This window comes from Nanorana parkeri, unplaced genomic scaffold, assembly GCF_000935625.1.
Source record: "Nanorana parkeri isolate BGI_ZX_2015 unplaced genomic scaffold, ASM93562v1 scaffold1791, whole genome shotgun sequence".
NCBI classification, from domain to species: Eukaryota; Metazoa; Chordata; class Amphibia; order Anura; family Dicroglossidae; genus Nanorana; species Nanorana parkeri.
Window position 1 is genome coordinate 4,886 of NW_017308059.1, and position 7,376 is coordinate 12,261.

Here is a 7,376-nt window from a genome sequence, read left to right on the forward strand (position 1 = left end):
CCCCCACACTACATGGGGATTGTACCTGAAACCAGAAGACATGGCCAATGCCAGCAGTGTAAGGATTGCTGATTTTGGCCTGGCAGTACCAGCCGTGTCCATATCCTCCATGTATCTGTAAAAAATACGTTAAGGCAACTGGACTTGCTGTAAGTCCAGTTGCCTTGACTTATTTTTTACAGATATACCATGACCTGGATACATTTTAAAACCTTAACAGACATATCCTCCATGGTTGGAAGACTACCCTAATGGCCCTTGAGGTTGACCCCAATTATCCGTACAATACAACTAGGGATTATTTCTTATTGGGAGTTACAGTGTACCTGAAGGCAATTGGCAAGCTTCCATTCTGTCACCATGTTGATAGTCTACTCATGGCGCCATGCTATAGTATTCCTTACTTTTTTGTGGTACCTGGGACCTATCTTAATTGACTTCATGTAGAGGTTCCTCTGCAATAACCAAGAGAGGCAAAACAATGGTCAGCAATATATGAAAACATAATTGGCAGCGATGGAGGCAGAAAGGACACTACCACCATTGACAGACTCTGCCCCCATTGACAGACATCCCCCTATCCGTGCCACACCATCACCGGAACACGTCTCCCTGCAGACCGTACCATTATCTGAAACCAAAACTTTTTTTCTAGATTTGGATAGCATAGTAAGGTGTCGGGGGTCACTGTACAGTTTTATTGCTGCATTTGTCCGTGCCGGGGAGATTTACCCTCTCTCTCAGTCCTGATAACCATTGTCAGTGAAGCTGAAAGTGATGGGAAGTTCAAAACTTTGAGTTGTTACTGAGCAGGAACGAGGTGAAACCTTCCAATGGGACTTTGAGGTTCAGTCGCCGCACTCTTGTTGGCAAACGTAAGTTGGGACTTTGCTATTTCCCTTCAGTTCAACTTTAAAAAGTCATTAATCACATTCTCAGACAATTCATCCCCACACAGCTACCTCCTCATGTATCACTGGCCCCTCCCTTTTAGAGTGTAAGCCCTCAGGGGCAGGGCCCTCCTCACCATCTTGTCTTGAATTGTATTGTAATGTCTTCCTTATATTGTAAAGCGCTGCGCAAACTGTTGGCGCTATGTAAATCCTGTACATATATATATTTATATATAATAATTAATGTATTTTAGGCATAATAAAATACATAGAAATTAGATCATCAAATCACCCAAAATAGCATTCCTTTGATCTTACATATCACCCAAAAATCCATAAAAACCTTTTTCTGGACGTTTTCTTATTGGCGCTCAACACGCTATCACCAGACATTGGAATTCTCTGACAGTGAATGACATAGGATAAGATTGGAACATTCACACACGCGTGATATAGTGGGGAATCCGGGCCTGCACGTGAGGATCCCTCAAGATAAGAAACAGTAGTGGGCTATGTCATGTCAATTAGTAAGACATCCAAAAAAAAAACTAAAACCGTTCAAAATAAATAGCAGTATACAGGTGAAACTCGAATAATTAGAATATCGTGCAAAGTTCATTTATTTCACTAATGCAACTTATGCGGTGAAACTAATATATGAGAGAGACTCATTACATGCAAAGCAAGATAGTTCAAGCCGTGATTTGTCATCATTGTGATGATTATGGCTTACAGCTCATGAAAACCCCAAGAACCCCAAATCCACAACCTCAAAAAAGTAGATTATTACATGCAATCAATAAAACAAGGATTGTACATAGAACAATATCGGACCTCTGAAAAGTACCAGCATGCATATGTACTCAGTACTTGGTTTGGGCCCCTTTTGCAGCACTTACTGCAATTACTTTTGCACGATATTCTAATTACTCGAGTTCCACCTGTAAGAGTCGGCTGTGTGCTGTACATTTGGCCCAGGGGCAGAAACGAATGATAGGAACGGCTCCGCCCACTAGCCTAAAAATGAAATAAAGAGGTCATGTTCAATGTGACTCACTAGTACTTGCTGTGGCATTTTGAACGGTTGGTGGCGGTGAAGCACAAGGAGCAGATGTGACTGGTCGGCGTTCGTTTTGCACTCAGGAGATCAGAATACCTGAACAATGCCGGCATCCAATCAGATTGATTCAGGTATTCTGAGAGCCAGCGGGGCCGACTTGCAAGATACTGAAGCTTGGCCCAGTGGGAGATTCCTCCATTCACACAGTTTAGCATAGATGGAGGAAGTGGGGTCACAAGGGGGGCGCACCCGGGTGACACCATTGCAGGGGTGACACCAAAATGACTGACAGTCATTTTGGTGTCACCCCCCCTCTAAAAAGTCGGGCACTCGGTCATGGACCAGTGTCAGAAGAGAGGAGAGGACCGGGCGGCATTACTCATCCCGCCGGGTGAACGTCCCCTCCTCTCTCTGCCGTCGTCCATCACCAAGATGGACGCTGGCAGGCATCAATTAGGTGGCCGTGCATGCTCGATGACGTCATCACGCATGCGCGAGGTGACGTCACGCGCAAAGAGGACACCGCGGGGAGTCACCAGGTCTAGAGACCAGGTGACACCCGACCTGGGGACGCCCCTGGATGGAGGACTCTGTTGCGCTTTTTTCCATCTGACCATAGAAAGTCTGCAGATAATCTAGAGGTGTATGGCCAGCTTTACAGTCTGTCTTTCTCTATACATCAGCCATATCCAGAGTAAAAGTCCATTCTCAGCAAGAGGTCTGCAGAGAGGACAGCTGCTCTGAGTGTAAGCAGTGGTCTCTGCGCAGCAGTCAGACCCCTCCACCCCATTCCCTGCCAAGTCACAGCTTACCAATCAGCAAAGCTCATGCTCTTTCCTAATGGGGAGCTCTTGCCATGTCCCAGCAGGAGGCATTTTGTACCTCTGCAGAGAGACTGCTGCTTTCATAAAGTAGGCAGCGTTCCTCTCTGCAGCATGCCGACCAGGAACTCAGCATCTTCTGATATCCACGGAATGCATTCAGCTCATTTAAAAGGAGAGTTCAGCGGGACTTGAAAATGGTAACCGCCGGCTGCCTTTTGCCTCAATCCTTTCTGACTCGCAGACGAGGGAAAGGCGTGCAGCTTTGAAAGTCATAGTGGGGTCAGAAATAATGATTTGCATCCTTGCTTATAGCTGGTGCATTAAAAAATCACTTGATCAGTATGACAGCCAGGTAACTAGCATCTTCGGAGGCAGCGGCAGGCTGCACACACTGTATATCTCAGTACAGATTGGCTTTCAAACCACTTTTTCCCCATGATAAGAATGAGCCTCTGCTGACCTCTGCTGGTGTGTTTAGGTTCTGCAGGGAATTCACAGTCACTTTCTTTTTAGAGGAATTGTACCGATACTATAGAGCAGGGGTAGCCAAACTCCGGCCCTCCTGCTGTGGGTGAAACTACAAATCCCATGATGCATCTCTCTCTCTGGGAGTCATATCTGTGGCTGTGAGAACCTTGCAATGCCTCATGGGATTTGTAGTTCCACCACAGCTGGAGGGCCGGAGTTTGGCTACCCTCTGCTATAGAGGGTTATTCACGGAGGAGCCGAAGCATTGGCTGATCCTTTGGCTCACTTTGGTTGCCGGAGCCCTTCGGTTCTCCCAAACCGAAGGTCTGCTGTATTGGCTATTCACAAAAGCCCGTACAGCAGCCGAAGTCACAGCCGAAGCGGTGAGAACGGTCTACCGTCGGGCGGGAATGTTTTTTTTTTCATTTCGACAAGTCGCCCTCATGGACAATGCTGGACGTCATGCCCTGCCAGGCCTGTGCTCGGATCAAGGGTCTGGTTGGGAATTTTAGGGTGGACCCCCTGTTTTTTCCCCACATTTTGGGGGGTTGGGCTCCTCCTTAAAATTCCCACCAGACCTTAACCGCTTGAAGACCAGGTGTTTAGATCCCCTACCTGGCCAGGCCATTTTTCAGTATTCAGCGCTGCAGTACTTTGACTGAACTATACATTTGTTACAAATGTTTCACTCACACATGGATTTGTTTGTTTTTTTTAGATACTTTATTATAAACACCAAGTTTGATACTTTATTTCATGCTTGTAATACAACACTAATTGGGTGTAACACTGTGAGGCTTTTAGCGCTATACTGTTGATCCATTAGTCAGCAATTAGCTCCTGGTCAGCCCGTAAAAAGATGACCATCGAAAGCTGGTGGGTGAGCATTTTAGAAGTTTTATATCACGGCAAAAGGAGGAAGAGCAAGAAGAGATTTTGTGTTAGTACTGAGCTTTTGGAGTGATCGGAAGCACACATAAGGACCTTTGGACTATGGGGTCAATTCACAAAGCTTATTTTCTTCATTTCGGCCGTTATTTCATTGATATCGCTTGTTATATAGTTGCTGTGTGAAGGTTGTCAACTCACAAAACTCAATAACGCTTCTTTTTTTTACGAAGTGGTAAATTAACTATTCAGATGTTATTTTAACAACTGGAGTGATAAAATATGCTTGAAATGCAATTCACAAAAGGAAAAGGTCCTTTTATCACTCGTTATTGAGACGTAGATTTATCACCTCCTTCAGGGTGGTGTTGTAATAGATTTCAGACGTTATCTGATGCTTGCTGCACTGAGATGACGTGAGGTAGATAGAAATGGAACCTTTTTTCTTCAAGAGTATGCATGTGGCCAATATGGAATATATTTCTTCCTCATATGTGGAATTATTTTGTGTGGTGAAAGTGAAAGTAACAATCATCTAGGCATCTGCTCCACCCCTTCTGCTACCAAAATGCACTGCAAAAGTGTTAAAATAACACCCAAAACGTTATTTTATCACAGTAATAGATAAAATAAAGTCTGTGATGCTAAAATAACACTTGTTTAAGGAATGTTAAACTGCGTGCGCATTCACAAATCCGGCTTTTGTGAATTGCATGTTTCAGCCAGTAAAATAAAGAGTGGTAAAATAAGGAAAGATACATTAACTTCTGCTCTCATAACGCTGAGCTTTGTGAATTGACCCCATAGTCATTTATGTTGAGTTTATTCAGGAACCATCAGAGTTTCACGTGTTGGGAGCATATGTTTGATTTTGTATGAGGTTCGCTAGCTTCATTAAGTACACAAGGGGTATATCCCAAGATATGCATATTTATGACTCAGCGCCACAGTGTCCTTTGTATAACAATTGCTGTATAAGGTATTACTGGGATTTGTAATCCTCTATGTCTGCTGGTATTCTGCATTGCTGTGTAATGTATTGGTGGGGTGGGTGTGCTTCAGATTTCTCTGCCTACATGCTCCTGAGAAGAAAATCCGGCCCTGCGAAGAGATCGCACTGATGCACAACAGCATAAGGAGGACCATCAGAGGGACACAAAGACCATTAACCCGTTCTGTGCCAGACCAGCACACACTGGGAAATTCAGATATTATAGCCAAGACGTATCACTATAGCACTCAGAGTGGTACAGGGAATCCCGGAGAGGCCTCAGGCCCCCCACAACCCACACTACTTAATCGGGTCGTAGATCATTATTCAGCCTGTCCACAGTCTGTGATGAGCAGCCTGGGGAGGAATGAGGGAGGAAGAGAGGAGGAGGAGGTCGATACATGGGGGAGACCAAGAGGAACTACAGAAAGGTGGGATATCCTGTGTAAGGAAATAGAAAGCATGGGCTGAGGAACACACACTGTGTGACATGAGGACCACCTACAGCTCTGTATTGCAGAGATGACTCTCCAATTAGGTGGCCACTCGTTCCAGGCTGGGGTCCCACAAGGCTCAGCGAGTGGCTACCCGATTAGAGAGATGCCGCTGTCTCTGCTGGATTGTGTTCAGCCCTGCCGGCCCAGACTGCCATCAGGTATACTATGGTGATCCAGAGGTGGGCCTGGAGCTGGCACTCTAGTAGCCCCTATGTTAATTCGGCCCTGTCTTTATTTTAGGGAAGAAGAATTCTTAATGTATTTATAGCATTGACCACTACATGGCACTAGCTGGACACTGTAGAACCTGAACCTAAATTCTGCTTGGTGTTTGCAGTATTATATATGGTGGACCTGAATTAGGATACCTGTGTGGATAAAAAAATTGGGGTATTTTACTGACACTGATTAGAACTGAAGAAGTGATTGGATGTGCTACCAAATGTCTTCAATGTTACAGAACAAGTCCAGATGAATGTGACCAACTACTAGTACTGGATAGGTCTAGGATTGTTGGAAGAAGCTTCTGTAACCTTTAGGATCCATTGATGGCTTATTGCACCCTAACCAACCCTCCCTTTTCTCCCCCCAGTTTTAGCAGTGTGTCATTGTCCTCCCATCTTCGTTCCACCTCACCATGTGCTCAGTGTCTGCAGCCCCATCTCTGCCAATCCCTCCATTGGCTTTATAATCATCCAAAGAATAAAATAAAAAACAACCACTTACAAAGCCATCCACAACTCTGCCCCCAACCTTGAATCTCATCTCAAAGTATCACCCTCATCGTCCTCTCCCCTCCTCCCAAGACCTCCTGCTCGCTGGATCCCTCATCTCCTCCTGCCATGCTTACCTCCAGGACATCTCCAGAGTCTCTCCCCTCCTCTTGTCCTCCCTACCTCAACCTGTCTGGGTATCTCCTTCTCTGTCCACCTTTAAGCGATCACTAAAGACTTAAGGGTCTATTCACGAAGCTGCCGAAGGATCTAGCCGTTAGACTTGTGCGCCATCAAAAAAATTGTTCTGTTTCGTTTCGTTTCGGAATATCCGTTATTTCGTATTTCGTAATTCGTAACTGAACTCAATTCGGATTCGGATTCGTACGAAATACGAATTTTCGTTAGTGGCGGTTATATTTTCGTAACTTTACGAACATTCGTTATGATGAAGTTAAAAAGCAAAATACCTTTGTTAATATTGGAGTGGTAGTTGTTTTTTTTATCCGAAATACGAATTCCGTTAACGGATTCCGTATTCCGAATTCCGTATTTCGGACTTTAAAAAAAAAAACTACCATCATCAACTCCAATATAAATGTACTTTGCTTTTTACCTTCAATATAACGAATGTTCGTAACGGAACGAAAATACGTCAACGGAATTTCGTATTTCCTGCCTGTGTGTGTAACTGTGTATTGTAATGCATCAGCAGCAGCGGATCCGTATCTCGGATTAAAAAAAAATCTTGTCATGTTGTTCAACCTCATTTACAGGGGTAATATTAGTTCCTGTTTCAAAGAAATTCGGATCCGAAATTCGTTAACGGAATTTCGTATTTCGGATATAATTCGGAAACTGCCATTCGGATTTCGGATGCTCCGAAATTCGGAATTTCAGGAAAATTCGTACGAATTTCGATTCGTAACGAAACGAATCGCACATGTCTACTAGCCGTAGCTTAGGTCTCTATTCACTATAGCCCATACAGCTCCCGAACGTGGCCGAGCGGCTCAGTCGAGCCGAACGCATATGCCTCGGC